At 42.0% G+C, this 26,930-nt stretch overlaps 1 long non-coding RNA gene across 1 annotated transcript in view; it reads right to left on the reverse strand.

Annotated features, from left to right (window-relative positions):
• The window catches only part of LOC133384015 (uncharacterized), a 76,149-nt gene that overhangs the window by 41,499 nt on the left and 7,720 nt on the right, over positions 1-26,930 (reverse strand). Inside the window, exon 2 of the long non-coding RNA XR_009762451.1 lies at positions 7,983-8,170. This is a non-coding gene — a long non-coding RNA (uncharacterized LOC133384015). The remainder of the gene's footprint in view (positions 1-7,982; positions 8,171-26,930) is intronic.

Below are 26,930 nucleotides of genomic sequence, written 5' to 3' on the forward strand. Positions count from 1 at the left end.
CTGAAAACAATCTCTTCCCTTATTTGTTGTAAAACACAGCAGTCATCATACAGTTTGTCAGTGTCATTCTGATGTGGAGTGCTGTAGTATGTAAATCTGCCCATTTCACATTATTGTGAATTGAGAGCACTGACATTTATTTTTAAAAGTGATATTTTAACATCATACCATTTCTCCAGATATTCTGTGCACTGTGTCAATGTCTTATAGACTTCCTCTCTTAATTTTCTGTTGTCAGCTGGAGACACATTGTCCAAAATTACTTGGCCTAATCTTTCATATAATTTGCCTGCTCTTTTTCTCTTCAATTTTGAATGGAGACCTTGCATGACACCATGGAGTTACGTGCAGATGACATTGTTACATTCCAGTTTCTTCAAGGCATCTTGAAAGATTACCATCAGATTGTGCAAAAAGTAAGCAAAAAGTAAACATAACGAAGAGGGAGAGATTTGTGTTCTTCCTTATGGAAAGCTGCCCACACAATCTTCACATATTTCTCTTCCCCCTCTGAAAAAAGTATGCCCTCAATGCAGGCCAACATTATGAGTTTAATAGTGGGTAGAAGTGACAGCCACCTTGTCGGTACATGCCAAAGCACATCTTTGTTTTCCATTTCTACAAATGCAAAAAAGACAAAAGGGACTCTGCCTTCTTGGCCAAGAAGCTAAACTCACTGCATACTTTGAGGGTAAGTGTCTCTACATTAAAACTCAAAGCCTTCATCCCATGTTGAGGCAACTGTGGATTATATCACATTTGCTCCCACTTGAAGCAGGTGGTCATTACATTGTTTTAATGTCCAATAAACTGACTTGCATTCTCCAAAATTTGCAGAGGCATTGTCAGCCACATAAGACACACTGTTAATAGTAAAAACATTGTTCTATAGAATATTGGAGATCCATGTTGCAATTGCTTCACTTGTCTCATCATTATCTTTGTAAAAATAAAGCAAAATGAAAAGGAAATGTACTGCCTTCAAGTCGATTCCGACTTATGGCTACCCTATGAATAGGGTTTTCATGAGGCTGAGAGGCAGTGACTGGCCCAAGGTCACCCAGTGAGCTTCATGGCTGTGTGGAGATTTGAACCCTGGTCTCCCAGGTCGTAGTCCTACACCTTAACCACTACGCCACACTTAATTCCCCGTCACAGAAAATAACATACAGTTAATGGGAAGAATTTCCTGTGCCTCTTGGTGGAGGCGTCAGACCCAACTGAAAAAAACTGCATTATCCAAGTCCTTAAGCAAAAGTTTTAGCGATTTTGGTGGCAATATTTTCTGCTATGCTGGTTGCATTTGTCTGCCCACAAGAAATGTTTTTGGCAATTTCAGAATCAGATAACATTCTTGGAATCATTCTGTTTGCAGAGTCTTGGCTTGTGTAATTTACATGGTGGGAAATACTGTGGTAAACCTGCCCTACTTCAGCTATTGTCACCTGGGATGAGTCTTAGTAAAAAATGATGAGATTTGTGGCATTCTTTTCTGTTGTTGCTCTAATTCCTTGTGTTTTATGCTTTTAGCATGGCTTCTCACTTCTTTTCTTCCCTCATGTTTAACTGAAAACCCTTGATGGCATAAAATTCATTCTGCTGTTGACTTTGTGAAGCAAATATTTGAATTGGACCATTTATCATTAAATCTACACAAACACCTTTTTTTTTTACTGTGCCACTATCTGAAGGTCCTTCACAACCAACTACTGTCTCTCATGATCTGAATGTTTTTGTTTAAAGTTAAGAAAGTAAAATTTTATGACTGACAACTATAGTGCAGAGAGGCCTTCTGGCTCAGTCAGCAACCAGCTGCAACACGCTTAGCTAGAGAGATACAGGGAACTGTTCTTTAATACTCAGCTCCTCCTCTCTCACTCCTGGCTATCTCTGCACATATACCAGTCTCCTAACTCCATTTTGCAACCTTTTCCCATTACTAGTTTCTATGGTTTTCACCTCTCTTTACTGACTATTAACCCAACCTCTTGTATCTCCAGCACCTTCCTGCTCAGGCCTCTTGAGATGACAGGCCAGTGTGAGACCACAGTGGTGGTTTGTCTTATTTCCAGTACTGGCCTCAAGAGGTTCTTGGAGATCGAGGAAAATTCCTGGACTCCAGGCCAGACCTGGAGGGTTAGCAATTCTCCTGGAGAGAGGCCTCAATTCCTGGTCATTACAAGCAAAACCTGAAGGGTTAGCAATCCTAGTGCCATGTCCAAATTTCTGCAAGATTTTGCAAGTCTTCAGATGTTTTCCATGCATGATGACAAAAAAGGCTTAGTAATGTGGTGCTTTCAAAGAATCATAGAATAGTAGAGTTGGAAGGGGCCTATAAGGCCATCAAGTCCAACCCCCTGCTCAATGCAGGAATCCAAATCAAAGCATTCCCGACAGATGGCTGTCCAGCTGCCTCTTGAATGCCTCCAGTGTTGGAGAGCCCACTACCTCTCTAGGTAATAGGTTCCATTGTCATATGGCTCTAACAGTTAGGAAGTTTTTCCTGATGTTCAGTCGAAATCTGGCTTCCTGCAGCTTGAGTCCATTATTCCATGTCCTGCACTCTGGGACGATCTAGAAGAGATCCCGGCCCTCCTCTGTGTGACATCCTTTCATGTACTTGAAGAGTGCTATCATATCTCCTCTCCAGAGCTTGGAAAAGTTACTTTTTTTAACTACAACTCTTATCAACCCAATCCAGTGGCCATGCTGGCTGGGGCTAATGGGAGCTGTAGTTCAAAAAAGTAACTTTTCCAAGCTTTGCTCCTCTCAGTCTTCTCTTCTCCAGGCTAAACATGCCCAGTTATTTCAGTCTCTCCTCATAGGACTGTTTCCAGTCCCCTGATCATCCTCGTTGCCCTTCTCTAAACCCGTTCCAGGTTGTCTGCATCCTTCTTTAAGTGCGGAGACCAGAACTGGACACAGTATTCAAGATGAGGCCTAACCAGTGCTGAATAGAGGGGAACTAATACTTCAAGCGATTTGGAAACTCAATCAATCAATTTCCTTTATTTGCATATAGCCATAGGCCGTTGCATCATAAAAATAACAGAATAAAAAACAATCAAACATGATTTGGCACAATGGATTACAAGAAAACGTTTTAAAATCAGAAGACTTAAAACTTGAGTACATCACCAAGTTGGTTTCATAGGGAGTTTACGTACGCTGCTCTAAGCTTTTTAGCAGCAAAAGCAAAATTAGCCACTGCAATTGTGACCTGCTTGTTATTGTCCATTAATAACTCTATTACTAATTTTGCATTGGGAGACCCCCTGGTGGAACTCAAACAAGAAGCTAAGAATTTTTCTCTGGGGCGCTGATATAAGGGACATAAAAGCATATAATGGGCTAAATCTTCAGGGACTTTACAACCAAAAATACAGAGGCGTTCAGCGATTGGGGTGCCCTTATATCTGCCCTCTAGAATAGCTGAGGGCATGGTTTGAAACCGCAATTCTGTAAAGGCTCTGCGCAACTGAGCGCAGGTCAAACTGGTAAGATAAGCGGCCGGGGCGTGGTTGAGTTTAATTTGAGGGAACCAGAGGGAAAAAGAGGCTGCCACAATTGATGCTCTATCTTGATAGGCATCATGATTAAAGATCCAATTGCGTAACTCAGATGGATTAAAGTTTGAGAATTTGTCTAGGGTGAGGTCATAGGTTGTTAGTAATTCAGTAAATTTTGAGGCCCACCCTCCCACACTCTGCGAATCATGCCAACAAAGTTTTGTGAGGAGAGAGTCACCCGTGGAAGATGTTCTTTTCCAATATCGTAGGAAAGCTAAATCAATCCGAGCTGACAGAGAGGGTAGACCAAGTTCCGCTCTTATATGGGCTGATGGAGTACTTCTGGGGAGGCCCATTATTTGTTTCAAGAATGTATTTTGGAGAACTTCAAGGCTAGCTTTTTCTGAGTGACCCCAGAGCTCTGAACCATATAGGATTTTAGGGAGGAGTTTGGCTACATAGATTTTTAGCATTGGGTTAATAAGTTGATTTGGAAACTATACTTCTGTTAATGCAGCCTAATATAGCATTTGCCTTTTTTGCAGCCACATCGCACTGTTGGCTCATATTCAGCTTGTGATCAACGACAATTCCAAGATCCTTCTCACATGTTAAATTGCTGAGCCAAGTATCCACCATCTTATAACTGTGCATTTGGTTTCTTTTTCCTACATGTGGAACTTTCCATTTACCCCTGCTGAATGTCATTCTCTTATTTTCAGCCCAATGCTCCAGCCTATCAAGGTCCCTTTGAATTTTGTTTCTGTCTTCCACGTTATTAGCTCTGCCCCGCAATTTTGTATCATCTGCAAATTTGATAAGCATGCTCTGTGCCTCCTCATCCAAGTCGTTAATAAAAATGTTGAAGAGCAGTGGGCCCAGGACAGAGCCCTGTGGTACCCCACTCATTACTTCCACCTAGTTTGAGAAGGAACCATTGATAAGCACTCTGAGTACGATTCTGGAGCCAACTGTGGATCCATCTGATAGTTGTTCCATGCAGCCCACATTTAGCTAGCTTGCTAATCAGAATATCATGGGGCACTTTGTCAAAAGTTTTGCTGAAGTTGAGATATATTATGTCCACAGCATTCCCACAGTCTACAAGGGAGGTTACCCAATCAAAAAATGAGGTAAGATTAGCTTGACAGGATTTGTTCTTTATAAATCCATGTTGGCTCCTAGTAATCACTGCATTGTTTTCAAGGTGCTTACACACTGACTGCTTTATAATCTGCTTCAGAGTTTTTCCAGGAATTGATATTAGGATGACTAGTCTGTAGTTCCCCGGTTCCTCCTTTTTGCCCATTTTGAAGATAGGGACATTAGCTCTTCTCCAGTCATGCAGCACTTCACCAGTCCTCCACGATTTCATAAAGATAATAGACAGCGGTTGTGAGAGTTCTTCAGCCAGTTCCTTCAATACTCTAGGATGCAGTTTATTGGGCCCTGCTGATTTGAACTCGTTCAAAGTGATTAGGTATCCTTGACCGTTTGTCTATCAACCTCAAGCTCCAATCCTGCCCCTTCTACTTCATGTTTCCCGGGAGGGTCATAGGCCCTCTTTTGGGAGAAACCTGAGCCAAAGTAGGAATTGAGCACTTCTGCCTTTTCTTTGTCACCTGTTATCATTTTGCCATTCTCGCTGAGTAGCTGTGCCACCATTTCCTTTCTCTGTCTTTTACTATGGACTTACCTGAAGAAAGCTTTTTTTGTTTTTTTTAGCATCCCTCACTAACCTCAGCTCATTCTCAGCTTTAGCATTCCTGACACCATCCCTGCTATTCTGCCATACCTGCCTGTACCCTTCCTTTATGGCCTGGCCTTCTTTCCACTTCCTGTATGTATCCTTTTTTGTTTTCTGTAAAGCCACATTGGCTTCTTCTGCTGTTCCCCCCTTTTTTCCTTGTTGGAAATTGTTTCCCTAACAGTTGTTATAGCTGTGCAATAGAAACATTAATGAAAGTGGAAATGGACTGCCTTCAAGTCAATCCCGACTTATGGTGACCCTATGAATAGGGTTTTCGTGGTAAGCAGTATTCAGAGGGGGTTTACCATTGCCTCCCTCTGAGGCTAGTCCTCCCCAGCTGGCTAGGGCCTGCTCAGCTTGCCACAGCAGCACAAGCCAGCCCTTTCCTTGTCCACAACTGTCAGTTGCGGGGCAACTGGGCTCTTTGGGACTATGCAGCTTGCCTATGGCTGCACAGGTGGCAGGGCATGTAACCCCTGAGCCACTCACTGTGGAGGTGATCTTTAGCTGGCCCTTTACACCCAGGAGACATGAGTGGAGATTTGAACTCACAGACTCTGGACTCCCAGCCAGGCTCTCCTCCCCACTGTGCTATACCAGCTGAACAAACATTAAATGACATGATAAAAATGCAAATAATTTCTGTTATTGCATCTTGACATTTCTGTTATGAATCATGTCTGCATAATATAATACGTTCCAAGTAATAGCTCTAAAATTGGTTTTCAGTTGAAAATAGTAACCTTTTAACAGTTTAGTAAATATCTTAAGTTCATGGCATCTAGTACAATCCATTCATTCACCATGAACTCAGTAATTGCCTTTAATCATCAACTATTGTTGAAACAAGAAACCAGCCAAATAGAAATGCAATTATGCTACACCTCAGTTTAACATACCAGGGAAATCCTTGATTTAGTTCCTATAAAAAGTTCTGCCCAACAAACAATATCTATAAACTTTAACCAAGTCTCTTACAATATTATAAGACCGAAATACAAAAGGACAGATTTTTCTTCTGTCTCAGTCCAGTTACCAGGGCAGTCATGTCTTCTATGTTGTCCTCCACAAGGAGCTAATATACTGGAAGAACCTATCTATGCTAGAACATTTTGCTTGTGCTCATATCAGTGAAAAGAGGATAGTTACATCAGTTAAGAAAAACAGCTAAATGAAAACCCCTCCTTCGTATCTTCCCACTTACCCATCCTGTTCCTTTCCTTGCTCACCCCTCTCCACACTGATTAAATTGTCTTTATTAGGTGAACCTCTGACTCATATATTTATAGGATACACAGGACGGGCCCAACATGTTTTACTACCTGAAGGAAAAGACAATGGGTTGTATCCAAGCTGCATGCACAGATCTCTACTCATGCAATAGGACTTCCTCCCCTCTCCCTAGATGCCCCAAACTCTGGTCTGGAGGGTTTCTCAAACTTCAGGAGCATATTTTGAGGTGCACAGGGGGCTGATGCGGAGAGAAGAGAAAGGGGAATTTCCATTGCCCAAGCAGTTGTCTGTTGCAGAAACGAAACAGTGTTGGATATAGCTGAAGACAATAGTACTATTCCACAAACAGAAACAGAGTAGACTGTCAGTGAAAGTCATTTCAACACTGATAATGGAATAGTATCCTTCATTGCATTTGAGGGCAGCAGGTTAGTTTAGGGGATGCAGGACAGGCTGTATGGCACACAGCTCCGTCCTCCAATAGAGAGGAATGCTACTGCCCCTGCATCTGCCATCTGAGGCAACTGCCCCATTTTACCTAATGCTAGGACTGCCCAAAGTGCACACTTTAAGATTACTTCCATTTAAATCAATGGAATTGGTTTCTAATCAGAGTGCTTAGATCTAAAAAACTAACACGCTTAAATTGATTTCACTTACCTGTGTACTGGGCAGAAAAGTGTTAAAAATTATTACCAAAGTTGTGCTTTTGGGATGAACAGAGTTTAAAAATGTAGAAATCTCTACAGGAAAAGAAAATGTTCTGATTGGCATACAGAGTTATTTAGTCTTAGAAACTCAATGCTGCACTAAACAAAGGGAATAGACAATCTGAGGAAACAGATGCCTTTGAAATACAGTAAAGAGGCAGAGTGCCAAAGGGGGGGATGCCATGTGTGCTGCTTGTTTATGAATGATTGATAACAATTAGGGAATATGTTGCTGTTGTACACTTGTTTAAACAAAGAAAACCGGAGAAGACATTGAAAAAGCTTGAAAACAGGATTGGGAATGCCATTCCTGAGGTAACAAAATGTAACTGAACAACACAATAAAGAAGCAAAGTACAATTTTATTTCATACTTTCTTGGCAAACAAAATTGAATACATCCAATACATAAAAGGTCCAGGCAGGTGGTATGGTACTGAGAACTTTCATAAGCATTGCTAGACAACGGACAGCTCCTGGAGTCCACTGATAATGGGGGGGGAGGGGGAGAACCCAGAAAGCAGTTCCACAAAGGCATTGAATTTACACATTGTGAGATATGCATGAGTGGCTTCATCTGAATAGCAAGGACTATGACTCAGACAGTAAGCATTTCTAGCTATTACACATTTTAGAAAGCATTTTCTGTCTTCAGTGTCTATTAACATAACATGCTTATTGAAAGGCAGGATGACAGCATTGCTGGCCCCCAGCATCATTGAGCGGAATAGAGGAAATAAAAAGGGCTGCAGTCATGAAAAGCAAGGAAGTTCACACTCACCCATATTCCTCAGATTCTGTTGTTTCCAAAATCCATGATAGGGGAAGTCTCTCCTCACAGGAATCTCCTGGTCTCTCTTGATCCTGATGAAACAGTTCCTTGTATCTCATTGAACATCAAAATGTATCACTTAGTGAGGATCTTCCGCTGGACCACATACAAATAAAAATCAGGCTGTTCATCACCTCCTTTTGCATTAGGGAAAAAATGGAAATTAATATTATCTAATGTATGACAAATTATTGAGACTGTAGTTATTATGCTGCTGGTTATTTTTGTTCTGCTTGCTATGTTTATTTCATCTGATTTTATTATTTAACCTGCAAACCAAGCCTCCTTTGCTCTGGGCTGTCCCTCCGCCCCGTTGTGCTGGCTTCCACTGGCCTCTGCCCAGAATGACACCAGTGGCACTCTGCAGGCATAAAGCACCCTGTTCTGCCCACTGAATGTGTGAGCAGGCGGAAATACAACTGCCAGTGGTAGCCTATGAAAGCCCCATGGCTTCTGTCCTGCCTGCCCATCTTCCAGCCTGGATGGCGTGAAAGGGAGGACTGTGGATGCAGTGATGATCCCACCACTAGCCCTGCCACTGTCCAGCTAGGCTTTGGATTGCAAGACCAGCTTGGTTTGTTTGTCTTTAACTTAGTCCAATGGCAGCTGCCTTGAGCATTACATTATGAGTTGGAAAGGCAGGATCTAAATATATTCATTTAAATATATAAATTAATAATGTATGACTTATTATGGCTTAAACGTTCATGGAGTACACCCCGCTTTATCAGATGCATCTGAGAAAGTCAACTGCAGTCTGTGAACGTTTATGCCATAATAAATGTTAGTCTTTAAAGCAACACAAGACTCTTTGTAATGGCTACCCCTCTGGATACTGTAGGGCTGTAGAAGATCCCTATTTGATCAGGTCAAAAGCCCATCTAATCTAGCATCTTGTTCTCACAGTGGTCAACCCTACTCTTATGGAAAGCCCACAAGCAGGATCTGAGTGCAGCAGCAACTGGTGATTTCCAGCAACTGGTATTCAGAAGTATACTGCCTTCACCTATGGAGGCAGAGCGTAGCCATTATGGCTAGTAGCTACTGATAGCCTTATCCTCCATGAATTTGTCTAATCTTCTTTTAAATCCATCCAAGTTGGGGGCCATCACTGCCTATTGTGGGAGCAAATTCCATAGTTTAACTATGTGATGTGTGAAGTACTGTCTTTTGTCTGTCCTGAATCTTCCAACATTCAGCTTCATTGGATGTCCTTGGATGTTCTAGTGTTATGAGGGAGAAAAACTTCTGTCAACATTCTTCACACCATGCATAATCTTACATACTTTTATCACTGCAGTCCTTACTCACCTTTTTTCTAAGCTAAAAAGCCCCAAATGTAACCTTTCTTCACAGGGGAGTTGCTTCAGCCCTTTGATAATTTAAGTTGCCCTTTTCTGAACCCTTTCCAGCTCTGCAATATCCTTTTCAAGATGCTGCAACTAGAACACTGTAGAAAGTATTCCAAGTGTGGTCTCCATAGATTTGTATACTGGCAGTTTTATTTTCATTCTCTTTTGAGATAATCACAGTTCACCAACATAGCTGCTTGTACGACTTTTTTTTTTACAATTAAGTGGTATATAAATTCTGTTAAATATAAAATAAATAACTAAATAAAAGGGCTTTTGCCTGTTTTACAATTGTGACACACTGGATCGACATGTCCATCAAGCTATCCACTATGACCCCAAGGTCTCATTTCTGGTAATTCAAAGTCAGTTCAGACAGACCCCTTTGGAGAGATTATTCTGGCACTCCTCCCAATCTCTTTTTGTTTTAACCACCCCGAACAATTAGCAAAATTGGCTACCTCACTGCTCACCCCTAACTTTCAATCAGTGGTGTCACTAGGGTTGGTGTCACCCGGTGCGGTAACTCATGGTGTCACCCCCATGGACCTCCTCCCGTACCAGACCATACAGAATCCTTAGTAATGTTTTTTGTACTAACGTTACTCGTAAATCGTAATTCCCATATATCACTGAATGTAATGGCAATAGTAGTGACATAAACAATTAGCAAAATTAAAATTACACCTTTAAATTACAATATCATACGCACAGCCCAAATTCTTGCTCTTATCACTAATGGGAGTTAATTATCTTGCATATGCCCATAGTAAATTTTCAGATACTTTCAGACCCTCAGCAATTTTCAAGTGGTCTATGTAGAAGAAAAGTTTGGGAACCCCTGGTATAAGACATCTGCTTATGTCCCTATGCTGCTCTCACCTCTCATTTAGGTGCCTGGGATGCATGCGTGTGGACATACCTCCTTACAATTATGGAAAGTGATTCTTAATAATAAGTCTCCAAACACAAAGTTACATAGGTATTTATCAGTTGTTTAGTAGAAAATTCAGAAGTGCAGAGTCCCTTCATGATAGTTGCAGCCACATACACCCTTTTTTGCTCCTGGATTAAGAATGAGATCTTTGTTAATGCATTCTCTCACAACAACAAACATCTCTAGGAGCCAATCAGCATGTAAGTGGAGAGCGTTAGCAACTGAGAAGAGTCTTCTCAGTGGCTGACACCTCCTTTCACTCTGATTGGCTCCAATCAGCAGGAAAGGCAAGGAAGCATGCATATTAGAAGACTCTTCTCAGTGACTAACACACTCCCTTTTCATGCTGACTGTAGGATGCTTGGAGACATAGGGATCCTGCTCCCAAAAAAGCAGAGGGACTAAGACCCCCTGGGCGACTACCCTCCTGGTGCTTATGGACATGACCGTAATATATTTTGTGACGTGCAAGCTCGATATTATTTATTAAATGTGTTTAGGATTACACTGATGGCATTCCCAAATATGTACTTTCACACAGACTTTGGTTTTCCATAACACAATGTTTGTCCAAGCCTTCACACTTGGGGGGGGCACTACTTGCACACCCCTTCCATAAGCACATCAAAGTTCGATACACACCTGAACCAAGACCCAGACAAAAGGGCACTCAAAACAAAAAGGTAATTACAGTGGCTGAGTAGATCTTGTACAGTGGTTATACTGACTGGGCAGCCACTGTCCTTCATATTTTACAAAATACTTTTTCCTATACAAAGATTAAATTTCTGTGTATGAAAAAGTAATATATGAAGCGGTCTCAATAGTGAGAAAAGTAAACAAGTGAATGGTGATCCAAATGTTTTTCATTCTCACGTTATGAAGCTAGCTGCCAGATGATGTATCACCTTCCCCACGCATGCAGCATAGACTGAAAAAACAGCACCCAAGCCACCATTCAATACATGCATGTGTTCTTTCCAACATGAATTTACAGGTCTCAAAAAATAATGTGTGACAAAGTCCTCAAACACCTTATAAGATGCCTCAAACATGGTCTCTTGTTCTACCAGCATGCCTTCACACCATCACTTTGCCAAAACATAAGGATAGGTAAATTGCTTTTAGGAAGGGTCACAATTATGATTTCCTATTTATTTAATCTAAAAATATTTAAAATACATAAAAACAGCCACGGGAAGATATTGGAGAAATATAAAATTAATACAAATAAAAAGGGGGGGAGGTGAAGAGACCTTAAATGTGCTACTCACCATCTCTCAGCCTATCCTCTCCTCAGGATGAAAACAATGGAGAACCATGACCACCCCCAGGAAGAAGGGCATACTTAAAATGTAGAGGAAAAAATCATCTACAACCATAGTGTGAAATCAAATACTTATTGGGACACAGTATGAAGAAATATTTATATAAACATGACTCTCAAATATGTTTATGAATTACACAATCTGTAAATATATTTATAGTGCAATCCTTTGTTTGCTTACTCAGAAGCAAGTCCCAATGTATTCAATGGGGCTTACTCAAACTGGGAAGTGTGCAGAGAACTACAGCCTCTAGTGATAAGGAACTTGTTCTTTCAACTTGTTCTTTTAAGTTGAGACCTTATCCCAGTCTGAGTCTGTGTTGGAATTGCTTTTTAATATGTTTTTAGGCCTTTTCTTTTTTTAAAAAAATGTTTTTTAAAGCTTTTAAAAAATATTTTCAAAGATGCCTTAATATATTTTAAAGTCTGTTTTTATGATGTTTTAAAGTGCTGTTAGTGCTTTTGTTTGCCACCCTGGGCTCCTACTGGGAGGAAGGGTGGGATATAAATCAAATAATAAACAAATAAACTCACCCAACCCAAAATTCAGAATCATGCCTCTTAGGCTGTTTTCCAACTGTTTATTCTTGCTTTACGGTTATTGGATTTTAAAGGGATTGTTGGAAAGACTCCATACACACACTGCAGATGTATAAATACATACAGCCCATATAATAGTTTATTGTCAAACCAGTTGGTCATTGCAGAAAAATTAGTACTAGTTTAAAAAAAAACAGTATTAGTTTCCTACAGAATAAAAACTGTAATACCTGCCTACTTGCTTTAAAATAGGACTGGAGGTGGGACAGAAATAGTTAGAACACAAACACAATTTTTTTTACATTCACTCAAAAGTCCCATTAATTTACAGCACATTCCTAACCATGTCTACTCAAAAGTAAATCCTATTGAATTCAATGGGATTTACTCTGGGCATATGGGAAAGCAGGTATTGGGAAGGTTTTCAAAACACTACCCAGGATCTGACTCCTGTATACAAGAGGGGGAAAAACTGAAATATATATACTTACCCAATTTATTAGATTTTCAGATAAACGGGGAGGGGGGGAACCACCATTTTTGTTTTCTAGACACTGCCCAGGCCAACCAAACTGGCTTCACACTGATTGGCTGCAATCCTGAACGGTCGGGGTTAGACTGAGCTACGAAGTGCTATTAGACAGGACAGATTTGTTTTTAAAAAAGATTTAACAGTGGGGGGGTGGCTGACATTTTTATGTGTATCTCGAGAACCGGACCACCTAGAAACTTTTTTAAAAAAAATATTAAAGCTGAGAATCCGGGCCACCTGAGGGGCTAAACGGGCACCGGGTGGCATGCAAAGAATCCAGGTAAAACCTGGCTAACCAGGCAATATGGCACCCTAACTACAACTCCCATCAGCCCCAGCCAGCATGGCCACTGGATTGGGCTGATGGGAGTTGCAGTTCAAACAAGTAACTTTTCTAAGCTCTGCCCAGAAGCCCATGCTTCTGGCACATGTCTTTTGTCCACCAATCAGAGGAGCAGAAGACTTCCCCTGCTTCTTCTGTTAACAAACAGCTCGCAAAATTCTCAAAATTTTAACTATCGGCTCTCGCGATCCGGTACGAGCTGGCTCCAGCTGGTGTCACCCCCTGTGATGATGTCACCCAGGTGCGGCCCACACCCCCTTAGTGATGCCCCTGCTTTCAATAATTTTTGAACAAGTTAAAAAGCACAAGCCCCAATACTTATCTTTGGGGAACTCCAGTTTTCTACATGCTTCACTGGGAGAACTGTCAGTTTATTCCCATTCTGTGCTTCCTGTTTCTTAACCAATTACTGATCCATAAGAAGACCTCTCCTTTTATTTCACTGTTTTGGTGAAGTACTTCATCAAAAGCTTTTTGAAAGTTCAAGTACACAATGCTGACTTAAACACCTATATCTATATGCTTGTTGACATTATCAAAGAACTCTAAAAGGATAATGAGCCAGGACTTAGACTTGTAGAAGCCATGCTGGTTCTGGTTCAGCACAATCTGTTCTTCTTTATGTTTGGTAATTCGGTCTTTTATAATGCTTTTCACAGTTTACCTAGAACGGACATTAAGCTAACTGACTTGTATTTTCCTGGATCCCATTTGGATCCCTTTTTAAAAATTAGTGTTTCATTGGCCACTTCCCAGTCCTCACATATGGAATCTGATCTTAGGGACAAATTACATATTTTTGTTAGAAGAACAGCAAGTTCATATTCAAGTTCTTTAAGAACTCTTGGATGGAAGCCATCCAAACCCAGTGATTTGTCAGTTTTAATTTGTCAACGAAGTATCTTGTAACCATTATTTGCCTGAGTTCCTCAGACTCCCTTCTCAAGAAAATTTATTCAGGCGCAGGGATATGCCCTACACCTTCTGCTGTGAAGACAGATGCAAATAATTCATTCAGCTTCTCTGCAATCTCCTTATCCTCCTTTAGCATATCTTTGCCATTCAAAAGTCCAACCACCTCCCTAGGCAATCTCCTGCTTCTAATGTATTTAAGATTTGTTGTTAGTCTTATTTATGTGCTTCTCAAATTCTTTTCTTGCATTCCTTATTTTCTGTCTGCATTTCTTTTCCCAAAGTTTGCATTCCTTTTTGTTCTCCTCATTTGGACAAGGCCTCCATTTTCTAAAGGATTCTTGCCTCTAATAGCTTATTTGACTCTTCTTGTTAACTATGCTGGCATCCTCTTTGCCCTGGTGGCACCTTTCCTGATCTGTGGTATATCCTCTAGCTGAGCTTTTATTATTGTGATTTTCAACAACCCCCAAGCATTTTGGACTGATTGGAGTCTCTTAACTTTGACATTTAACTTCCTTTTTACCTACCCACTCATGCTTTATAACTTTCTTCTTTTGAAGTAAAATGTGACTGTGTTGGACTTTCTTTCTTGTACACTTACATCTCACACCAGGCACCGCTTAAGATTACATTCAGGGTTGTTGCCCCTCTTGTTGGTTCTATGACTATCTCTTCTTGGGCACAGACATTTATTTAAGGTATCTAGAAATTTTACCTCTTTATTGTAATTGGAACAGACATGTACCCAGTCAATATAAAGACAATTGAAATGACCCATTACTACAGCAGCTCCACCTTTGGGTGCCTTCTTGATTTAATTCTCCATCTCAATATCACCTTGGCCTTTTGGTTAGAGGTACAATAATACATCCTCAGTACTAAATTACTTTTGGGACCCAGTATCACCACCCACAGTATATGTGAGAGAGACTGCTGCCCCTTTTGTGATTTCTAGTTTGTTGCACTCAATGTTCTCTTGATGTACATTATAATTATTATTTATTGAGGCCGATGGCCAATACAGTATTAACATCAAATTAAAGCCGTTCTTTATACAAATGAAAACCATTATCAGAATTCTTTATATGGACTTATGACTTAGCAATGTTCTGCGGGTTATGATGGCCCTGGCACAGAATTTAGTGACGGCATATGTGGTCTGTGGATGTAAATCTTGTAGTAGGTATCCAGTATAATATAAAGAGTCACAGCTGGGCATTGATTGAATAATCGGGGTGATGATTAGGGTACGGATATCCTGATAAAGGGTACAATGTAGAAGGACATGAGATATTGTCTCAATTTCTCCGGACCCACACAACACTGCCTTTCTACACGTGGGACTCCACAGAACCTGCCCTTGCATAAAGCTGACAGCATCACGTCGAATCTCGCCATAGTAAAGGCTTTCCTATATCTGACAATAGAAAGATTACTAAGGTAGTGTGCTGGGGCAAAGCCCCTGGAGTAGGTAATAACGTCAAACTTGATGAATGGCACAGTTAAGTGTGTTTGCAATTCTATATCCATTATACGTTGGGACATGACAAGCCATGCCTTAGAGTATCCCAGCTTGAGGATGTCTGCAGGTGAGAAGCCAAGGGATGTCACTTTCTTAATCTGAGACTTGTTCCAAGACGATTGAAAGGTGTCAGAGAGTACTAGAGGAGCCAGGCCTACAGGAAAAAAATGGAGTTTTAACCATAGTTTTATTTTGAATTTCCAGATTCGTGCTTCAATAGAAGGGAGCCCAGCTTCCATTCTTATAGTATTATTTGAGACGCATGAAGGAATCCCAAGAACAGCCCTCAAACAGTTTGTCTGCATAGGCTCAAACGGGGCTGATTTCTGGAAGGTCAGCATCTGTGTGCCATACATCAATTGTGGAATGACCTTTGCCACAAACACTTGGATGATAGAGGGGATGTATTGTCCACCCTTGGTATAAAAGAATGATAGAAGTGCTTTGGATGTCCTACAAGCGACTGAGATAGTATTCTTCATGTGGAGCTTCCATGAGCCTAGGCGTGAAAAGTCACCCCCAGATAGCGAAAAGATGAAACCTGTTCGATTTTCAGACCATTCAACTGCCAGTGGTGTCTTACCTTCCTTTTGGTAAACACTAATATTTTTGTTTTAGCGTGATTAATAGTTAGGTGATCTATGGCGCAGTGCTCCGCCAGTGCGCGCAGCAGGCGGTGCAATCCACTACAAGACAGTGATAGCAAGACTGCATCATCTGTGTAGAGTAATATCAATATCAATCTATTAGCAAGAGACGGTGGTTGTGTTGTGGTCCGCTTCAGGGAACCAACCACGGTGTTCACATAGAAGTTAAATAGGGAGGGGGCTAAAACACATCCCTGCTTAACTCCCTCGTATGTAGGAATTGATTTGGTCAGATGGCCTATATTATCACATCTAACCTGGAGTCTGGTGTTTTCATGAAACGTGCGCATCAGCATTAAGAGGTGCCTGTTTATGTTTGTTGACTCAAATTTTTCCCATAGTTTGTTTCTGGGTATGCGATCAAAGGCATTTTTTAAATCTATAAAGGCCACATAAAGGGCTCTCCCCTTTTTTATTTATATCTCCACCAGATATTGTATAACTAGTAGATGGTCCATTGTGGAGCGCTCACTTCTAAAACCCGCTTGTTCGTCAGCCAAAATATTCTCCTGCACCAGCCAAGTCTGTAGTTTGTTGAGCAGATGTAGAGCATAAAGTTTGCTGATTATATTCAGCAGGCTAATTGGCCTATAATTAGCAGGGTCAGATCGGGGTCCTCTCTTGTAAATAGGAATTACGATGGCTAAACCCCAATCCTCTGGGATTTTAGCCGTGTGATCTATTGCCGTGAAAAGAGCGGCTAAGACAGGGGCCCACCATTCAATATTTCGCTTGAATGTTTCGGGGGGAATATTATCGGGGCCGGGAGCCTTGCCCTCTTTCAGTCTTGCTATTAGAGAGGTTACTTCTTTGGGAGAGACCGGGGGCCAATCAGGTGAGTCGCTTAAGTAGTTCAAAGAGAAGGGCTCATGTTCTTGGACTCCTGTGTGGATGGAAAGGAAGTAGGACTCCCAGGTTTGTACGGGGATATGATATTCTGGTCTCAGAGATTGGTTAGGGCAACCTCTGTTGACATATTGCCAAAAGGTAGTTGCGTCTTTGGTTTTTGAAGCCAATATTAATGTTTTCCATAGTTTTGCTTGAGCTAAGCTCTTTTTCCTTTTGATCAATAATTTATAGTTTTTCTTCAGGATCATGTATTCTTGGGGAACTGCAGTAAGCTCTAACTTTCTGTATATTTTATATTCTTCCACTAGAAGCATTCGCATGGCGTGACACTCTTGGTCAAACCAAGAGTTGGGGTAGGATCTTGAGAAGCCAATGTTAGTTGGTAAATTGGTTTTAAATTTGAAGTTCTTTTGCAATTCTGTGGGCAATTCTTGGTAGAATGCTAGTATGTTAATCCCCTGTGATTCTGCTATAATGGTTTGTCGAAGGTTGATATTTTTATCTGAGTATAGTATTCCTTTAACTTTTGACTCCACGCTGAGTGACCATTTAGCCCGGACAAGTTTATTTGTTAAAGAAATGTCCGGACCTGGTCGCCATTCAGCCTTAAGGGGTTGGTTGCTGCAAAGGAAGTTTACGATTACGGGAAGATGGTTGCTCTCCATGCGATTTGCAACCTGACAGCTGACCACAAAATTTAGAAAGTCAGATGATGTTATCACAAAATCTATTACTGAAGCACGTAAGCCCAAGAGGAAAGTGTACTCCCCACTCCTATCGCCTTCTATTGCTCTGCTCAGGATGGTCAGATTAAAACTATGGAACAAGCGGTGTAAACAATAGCCAGCAAAGTTGCATCCTGAGTCTTTTGAGTGTCTTTCCGGTAGCCTGGCTGCCTCATCAACCGCTGGCAAAGTTTCATGGTAATAGTCATATAGAGCTTTATCATTTCTTCCAAGTCTGGCATTAAAATCTCCTGCTAATATCAGTATCGCATCGGGAAATGTTATTCAGTTGAGAGATGAAAAGCTCCAATTTGTGAATATTAGCCTTCGCCCTGGCCTTTTGCCGTTGGGGGGGGGGAGGTAGGTGTTTATGAGGACAAATCTCTCATGATTTAATACTAACAGTAGCACCATGGCCAGTTCCGGTAGGTAATTTAAACAATTGAGTGAAACACGTAGAGCAGTGGAAACCAACACCATTAGACCTCCCTTTGGCCTGCCATCATTGTTACTTAGAGAAGCCTCCAGTGAATGGGCAAAAAAGCCATTCATCTCCACAGGGACTGTTGACCAGGTTTCCTGCAGGAAAATAATGTCATGTTTGCCTATATAATCCATGAATGCCGGGTTATGACTCTTACTCCTCCAACCCGCAATGTTCCATGATATAAGTGAGAGTTTATATTTATGGGAAGTCTTATTTTGTCAGGAAGCATTTAGATGTACTCGAGCAGCAGGCTGCCCTTTGGGGAAGAAATTTGGCTCACCAAGAGTAGTTATTGGGCTGTGATCCACCGGGAGGTGTACTATTGCCTCGCAGGTGTATGCTGGTCTACTGACGTTTGAGATTATTGCCATGGGAAGATGAGGTCTCTCCTGGTTTGGCCGTGTGGGTGGGGAGCCCTCTTCTTCCTTCTCCAGAAATCTCACATCTTTCCAAGATGAAACCGTATGTGTGTTGAGAGAAATCTTCCGTTGTGATTCATATGTGGGTATAGAGTTTATTCGCCTGGCCTCTGTAGCGTGATGCTGAGGTAAGGTACCTTTATCCACTAAAAGAGGGTGGATCTGTAATTCCTGCTCAACTTGTAAATGTCCGGGCTCCTTCTGTTCAGTATAAGGTCCGGTTCTGATATAAGTAGGAGGTTCTAGGTGAGTCATCCTGCCCTGGAGATATTTATATAATTTCTGCAATCGCAGGACAATATGCAGTTGTGCTGAGTTTGGAAGAGCGCTAAATGCCATAAGAAGGCTCTCCTCTTCTTCAATGAGGAAGCTGTAGGGTTCTTCATTATTACGAGCATTAATACTCGTCTCTGGGTTTCTAGAAGTTGGGGTGTTATGTGGGAGAGAGGTAGTAAGAGGAATCGTCGCTCCTGGCTTGATATTGCTTTGTGACAGTATAGGGGCGCCGCGAGTAGGTGGTGTCTTCGTTGCTGCTGTTTGTAAAGGAGTCGTTGAAACTTTAATTTTTATCTTAGATCTAACTATGTTATGGGTTATTAATGACTGTGCCGAACTCAGAGTCAAAGTTGTCCAAGTCAAAGGTTGAGGTTCTGCAACGTTCAGGAAGTATCTTTGAATCACAATTCCAGACATGAGGAGGGCCTGTCCATTTATGCGGAAATGGTTGGCTTTATCCTGATTTTTAAGTCAATAGGATCTTGGCTTTTGTGTTGTTGCTGTGGAGGTATTCCACTTTATAAAGATCCGAGGCCTTCAGAAGTCCTGGTATAATCAAATGTAGGAAGGTGGTAATATAGCATTTCTGAGCAGATTGCGTATAAAGAAAGTTTTCTCTAGGGCAATTTATTAGAACTAATTTTTGGGGAATAAGTTTCAGGTTCCAGGTGTTTTCTTTTTTTAATTTCTGGATCAGCTGCTCTTGTGGCTCCGTACGATGGGGCTGTGGTGAATTCACAGTCACTAAAGAGGCTGCTGGATGGGAGTTCTTTGGCTTGTGTATAGGCTTCTTCAAGCTAGCTTCCTTTTTAAGTAAATTGTTATTATTTTTCCTTGATTTCAATATGCATTCTAGTATTTTGAAGATTTTGCTATAGTTCATTTTCCTAGTCCTTTTGGGCTTAAAGTTCTTAATGTTCTTACTCTTTTTCACATTTGTAGTCTTTTTGATTCTGTGGTTACCCTTCCGTCTATTTGGGCAATGTGTGATACCTACAAGTTGGCTGCATGTGCTTGTTTTGATCTCGTGTTGAACTCCTCTTTTCTTAAATTCTTCAGTCAGAGTTGTCAATAATTTGTTGGTCTCAGTTAAAAAGTTTTTGATACTGGTGATCTCTTTCGCTATTACGCAGAGTCGAGAATCCAAGGAGTTCTGATCCAAAGGCTGTTGTATGTTGTATTTACTGACGTCCGAAGTTATTTCAAGGGTTTTGAAAGTGGGATGTGTGCATTTCGGAGGGTTGCACTTCACCTCCTTTGTCACATTTCCAACGGGTAAGGATTTATCTGTCTTTTTATCTGTGATTTTAAGCATCTGTTGTTTGGTCAGATTTTCCGCTTGCTCCAATTTGAAGGCAAGATTATACAAGAGATAATCCTCCTCTCCCAAATCGGGAGTCCTTTTCATAATCAGATTCAAAGACCAGTCCAAAATTGCATCGTTTGAATAATCGGCGTTAGAATTATCATCCTTCCCTTTTATATTCCCTTTCTCATTGTCCCTTTTCTTCTCCTTCTCCTTCTAATTGGTTGGAAAAAATTGAGTAATTTTTGACTGCTTTACCCTAGTAGGGGGTGATGATGTTTCCCTTTCTAGGGGAATTCCTTGCTCTCTCTACATCTTTCTGGTGCGGACCATTTTTGTAGTCTTTTCCTTTAAGACTTGCCGCTTAGGGAGGAGGGGTCAAAACTAGTCAACTCGAGAGGTGGGGCAACTACGACTCAGGAGGAGGAACAACTCAGTGGATACCGTGGGCCTTCAAATGTCTATTGTCATTTCTCATTTCTCAGTGGCATTCAAGAGCTTTGCGATAAATATCATTCAAAAACTTTGTGTTGAGTATGTTGGACGGATCCTGTGCACTCGTTTTCTTGAGTTCTCAGTACAGTAAGCCTATTATACGTCCCTAGTGGTCGGCGACTCAGGCAGCCGTCAGAGGGGGAGGACAAAGGAAGTTTTCTGCCTCTCTCTCCAAATCTCACCAATGGTTTATCAGTCTCAAAACAGCAGCTTAAAAGACGTAAAGTCAAGCAGGGTAGTGCAAGGGTCTTAGTAGCACTTAGGAAGTACTTGCAGTTATTTGCTGGACTTGCGCCCGCAGAAAGTTTACTAGTAGCGCGGGAAGATGAAAAGAACGTCTTCTCCCTCAAGCGGCCATTCTCCCCCCCTCTTGATGTACAGAGTGACACCACCTCAAACACACCCTTTGCTGCCCTTCCTATAGAGTTTACACCCTATTGGTTCTCCCCATTTCTCTAATGCTCACTATATCTAACCTCTTCTCTAAGACCATACACTCTAGCTCGCTCATCTTGACTCAGAGATTTGTAGCAATAACAAATTAACACCTCTCTCCAAATGTCTTTGGCACATGTGTTTCACCTTATGATTGCTATCATATGCCCCTGCACTCTCAGTACCTAGTTTTACCCTTCCCCCAATTGAATGATCATAAACATTTTTACTCTCTTCCTTGGAGGATGATTTGTTCCAAACTGGGCATTACTCAACTCCTGTTAGCTTTCCCCCTGCAATCAGTTTATAAGGTGCTCTGTCACTTTTTTTTATTAACAGTCTAGTTTCATTCTAGTCCAGTGGAGCCTTGCCCTCTTGCATAGGCCTGGCTTCTCCCAAAACATTCCCAAATGCCTATCAAATCCAAATCCTCCTCCCAATACCATCTCATCCACACATTGAGACTACTCAGCTGTGCAGGAACATTGACAGAAGGAGGTAAACTGCTCAGTGGCCCAACATATTTCTAAATTCCTATCTTCACTTAACAGAGTGAGTGAGTGGGGGGAGAATTAGTGGTAGTTAGAACATGATAGTGAGTGTCGTAGACTCTAACTTTCCTTTGGTAGATGCATGACAGCTATATACTTCACCACCAAAACATTCCCTGTTACTGTAGCAGTGTGACTTGCACCTACTTAATGTCTCCTTGCCTGCTCTCATGTCAGGAGCAGGCAGTTCTAGCAGGGGCATCTATAGTTTCAATAAAGTTTAAAATTAATTTATGTAACTTCAAAAATATTTACAACAAAATTCATATTCTTTTTTTCTATGCTGGCTCATAAAATGAAGGGGATTAAATACACCACAGTGAACAACCAAGGAGTTCTGTATATGGAAAAGTCTGCTTTCATCCAAATCTGACTCATACTTGAAATGCCAGTGCAAAGGGAGGAGTTGCTGGGCATTTTGAAAACTGCATTGTGATACTAAAAATAGCAACATACAGCAGTATTTTTCTAGGGGATTATTCTATGACAAAGAAAGGTATTATTCAGAGTGTGTATAGCATTATCAAGAAAATCTAGGCATACACAAAAATATTATTTGTTTTATTTAGTTGTATGAATACATTAAGGCTGCAACCTTACTTACTTGGGATAAGCCCCACTGAATTCAAGGACAGACTTTTGCTGTAAATTATATAAATTATACATTAGTTTTCTTATATATTGTAACATGTTTATAAGCAACAAATCTTTTAAACTGTACATGATTACTTGTATTAAATATTTCCCAACTATGACTGTAGAATGTTCTTCAGCACCAAAGAAAAAAGGAAATAAACTTGAACAAGTAGGTAGTTCCATAAAAATTCACAGCTTTCTCACTGCATTATTTTCTTACCATATGTTACTCATTCATATTTTTCTCTCTTTCTCTGCCACTTGAGGCTGAGAGGCAGTGACTTTCCCAAGGCCACCCAGTGAGCTTCATGGCTATGTGGGGATTCAAACCCTGGTCTCCCAGGTCGTAGTCCAACACTCTAACCATTACGCCACACTGGCTCTCCTTTCATTTAGATTTTTCATTAAAAACCTTAACAGAAAATAGAGGTATCATGAAGAAATGCTATAGCTTTATTGTTTTTGTTAGTCAAAGTGATGGGGCTTCCATCCTCCAACCTTGCATGGTCAGATTTGGCAGTCCACATTGGGATAATTATCTGGAAAACAATTCAGGACAATAACCATATAATATATGCTTACCTCCCTAGAGCATTATAGGCACAATAACTCCTTTTGTCAACTGCACTATTTTCTCTCATTGTTGTATAAGTTATTCTTGTTTTGTATTCTGTTCTACCCAAAACCAATAAAAACATTATTAAAAAAAAAAAAGAAATGTTGGCTTCTAACTTGTTTGACAGTTCTAAAATTGTTTTAAAATTGTCATTGTTAATTACATTGTAGCACTTTTATACTTTCACCACAATTCCATGTTGACAGATAGCTGCATATTATCCAAAAATGATTTTGGAATTCACAAATCTTTATATGGCAAATGGAGGCCTGCAGTAAATTGTACTGTGGAAACTGGCTGAGGGAAGATGGAATTTTTGTTTTCATATTGCTTCCTCTTTTCCTCAGACATACATATGTTCACATGCACATACAATTTCACCTTCTCCCCATCTCATATACATAAATATGCATACATACACACACACACACATTTGTGAAGGGGGAATGTACCATTGGTCTCACCTGAAAGGTGATTTTCATAGGAAGGGGCCATCACTGCGGGAAATAGTTCCACCTATCGTGCGAAGGCAAGAATGTTTTTGAAGTCAAGACTAGGGACGTCATGCCCCTCCCACTCTCCAGTTCATTCGTAGCGAGTCTAAAAGAGATATCTAAAAATACAAGAACAAGGCCAACAGGCCTGCCAGGAAAATAACATAATAGTCACATGCATAACAACATGACTCTAACATAACTTCATAACATAACAGAACTAAAAGTCTTGACTTCACTCTTACATTTAAATATAATATGGAAACAATAACATGTAACCCATTGATAAAATCGCTAGTCATCCTCCAACTGGGAGGGTCGTGATGGCCCCTTCCTATGAAAATCACCTTTCAGGTGAGACCAATGGTACATTTTCCATAGGAAGTGGGCCATCACTGTGGGATGTACCAAAGCAACCCATATAGGGAGGGACCACCCACATGTTAATCCTCATTAAGAACCTGTTGCAACACTCGTCTGCCAAAAGAAGCATCAGCAGAGGCATAACGATCAATTTTATAATGTCTTATAAACGAGTGTGGGGAAGACCAGACTGCGGCCCTACAAATATCGGCAACAGGAGCATTAGTAGCAAAAGCAGCCGAAGTGGCAGCTGACCTAGTAGAATGAGCTGTTATACTAGCAGGAACTGGCAGCTTCAGGGACTCATATGCTAAGGTAATGCATGCCCTTAACCAACGGGATAAGGTAGGATTGGATACTTTATGCCCCATAGACCCTGGATGAAAGGATACAAACAGAGACTCCGTTCGTCGAATCTCTTGGGTCCTAGACAGGTAGGTCTTGAGAGCCCTCCGGACATCCAACGAATGCCAAGCCTTCTCGAGAGGATGGGTAGGATTTGGGCAAAAGGAAGGCAAAACAATGTCCTGGTTGCAATGAAAAACTGAATCGACCTTGGGACGAAAGGAAGGGTCAGTCTTCAGCACAACAGAGTCCTTATGGAAGACGCAGAGGTGTCTAGCAGAAGACAATGCGCCCAACTCCGAAACGCGTCTGGCAGATGTGATTGCAATCAGAAACAGGACCTTGAAGGACAGTATACGTAGGGGCACAGTCCTGATGGGTTCAAACGGAGGGCGTTGCAAAGCCTGCAGAACTTTCGGCAAACTCCATGAGGGGAACCGATGGACAACAGCCGGAGAGCGTAGGGCGACTCCCCTCAAAAAACGTTTGATGAACGGATGTGAGGAGATATGATCTCCAGGAGAGGACACTGAGAGAATGGATGACAGAGTAGACGCCTGTCGACGTAGAGTGTTGGGTCGAAGTCCCATCATAAAGCCAGTATGGAGAAATTGGAGCACCTGGTGCACATTGGCCTGGGATGGATCGTGGTGGTGGGACTGACACCACTTGGAGAAAGCCACCCAGGTATGTTGATAAATGCGAGTGGTAGATGGTCTTCTCGAGGCCAAAATAATATCAATCACAGCGTCAGACAGTCCAGCTGACCTCAAGTGTCTCCGTTCAAACGCCACGCTGTTAGATTGAGCCAAGTAGGGTCCTGGTGCAGTACTGGGCCCTGGGATAGGAGGTCTGGCGTTACTGGAAGTGTCCAAGGATCCATCATTGACATTGCCAGTAGATCTGAGAACCACGGTCGGCGTGGCCAAAATGGTGCTATCAGAACCAGCTGTGCCCTTTCGGTTCGCGCCTTCCTCAAGGTTTTGGCTAACAATGGTATGGGAGGAAAGGCATACAATAGACCGTCTGGCCACGGTGTTGTCAGAGCATCCACTGCTTCTGCTGTTGAGTCCAGGTATCGAGCAAAGTACCTTGGAAGCTGGCAATTGTGACTGGAAGCAAACAGGTCGACTGAGAGGGCGCCGAACCGACACTGGAGACGATGGAAAATGGCTGGATGAAGTTTCCATTCTCCTGGGAAGACCTGTTGTCTGCTGAGCCAGTCTGCTGTCACATTCCAAATCCCTCTGAGGTGCTCTGCTTTCAGGGATTGTAGATGTTGTTCTGCCCAGACAAAGATGAGGGAGGCTAAGTCCTGCAGAGGACGAGACCTGGTGCCCCCCTGTCTGTTCAAATGTGATTTTACACACATGTTGTCTGTTCGAATGAGCACATGCTGCAAAGGGAACAGAGATTGAAAATGACATAGAGCCAAGTGGACAGCCTTTAGTTCCAGCCAGTTGATGCTTCGAGATTGCTCTGCGTTGGGCCAAACCCCTTGAACGTACTGGGAGTTGCAGTGGGCTCCCCAACCTATGAGGCTGGCGTCTGTGGTCACGACGGTTCTGCGGGGTTCTCTGAACGACGTGCCCTTGGAGAGGTGTTGAACCTTGGTCCACCAGCGGAAGGAGAGGCGCAGAGCGGGGCTCAAACGAACTTTGCGATGGTTGGAGCTGGCAATGTCTTTTTGAAAAGGCAACAGAGTCCACTGAAGGGGCCGAGTGTGAGCCCGAGCCCAGGGCACAATGTGGATTGTGGAGATAAACATCCCGAGCGCTCTGGCGAGAAGCATGACGTCTGCAGATGTTTGTTGCATCAGGGACCTTGCGATGCTTGTGATGGCAGTGATGCGATCTGGAGCCAGGAAGACCATTGCCTGCAGGGTGTCCAACATTGCCCCAAGATGTAGTAGGCGTTGGGTTGGTTGGAGATGGCTTTTGTCGAAGTTGACAAGCCAGCCGTAGGTCTGCAAAACATTGAGGGTGATCATTAAATGATGATGAGCCAGCTCTTCAGATTTGGCCCGTATGAGCAGATCATCCAAATATGGGTAGATATGAACCCCTTGGGTCCGAAGGTAAGCCACTAGGATGAGTAGCACCTTGGAAAATACTCTTGGAGCAGAGGAGAGGCCAAAAGGCATCGCTCTATATTGAAAATGTTGGTGGCCAAAAGCAAACCGAAGAAACTTTCTGTGGGCTATGCAAATGGGTACATGGAGATACGCTTCCTTAAGGTCGATAGAAGCCAGGAAGTCTCCTTCATGCAGACTCTCGGTAATGGAATGGAGAGATTCCATTTTAAACTTGCGGTATGTTACAAAACGGTTGACAAACTTGAGATCCAATACCGCCCTCCAAGATAAATCTCGTTTTGGCACAGCAAATAGGAGGGAGTACACCCCTTCCGATCTCTCAGTTGTGGGAACTGGCTCTATTGCCGCTATGTGCAAGAGGTGATGTATAGCTGTCTGCATGATGTTGTGCCTGGCTGGTGCCCTTGGGCAAGGAGACGGGTGGAATCTGTCTGATGGGGTTGCCCAGAACTCTATGGTATAGCCATAAGTGAAGAGGTCCCTGATCCAGGAGACCTTAGTGAGGCGCAGCCATTGATCTCCAAAATTAAGTAATCTGCCACCTATGGGGATGGCGTTAATACTACTTGTGTAGGCGAGGACCTCCCCTATATGAGGACGATGAGTTGCCCCTGCGCCCTTGGTACTGACCTCTGCCCTGGAAGCGTCGGTTCCAGGAACCCCTGAATGCGTTGGAATCATAGGGTCTGA

This window comes from Rhineura floridana, chromosome 1 (genome assembly GCF_030035675.1).
Source record: "Rhineura floridana isolate rRhiFlo1 chromosome 1, rRhiFlo1.hap2, whole genome shotgun sequence".
Lineage (NCBI taxonomy): Eukaryota > Metazoa > Chordata > Lepidosauria > Squamata > Rhineuridae > Rhineura > Rhineura floridana.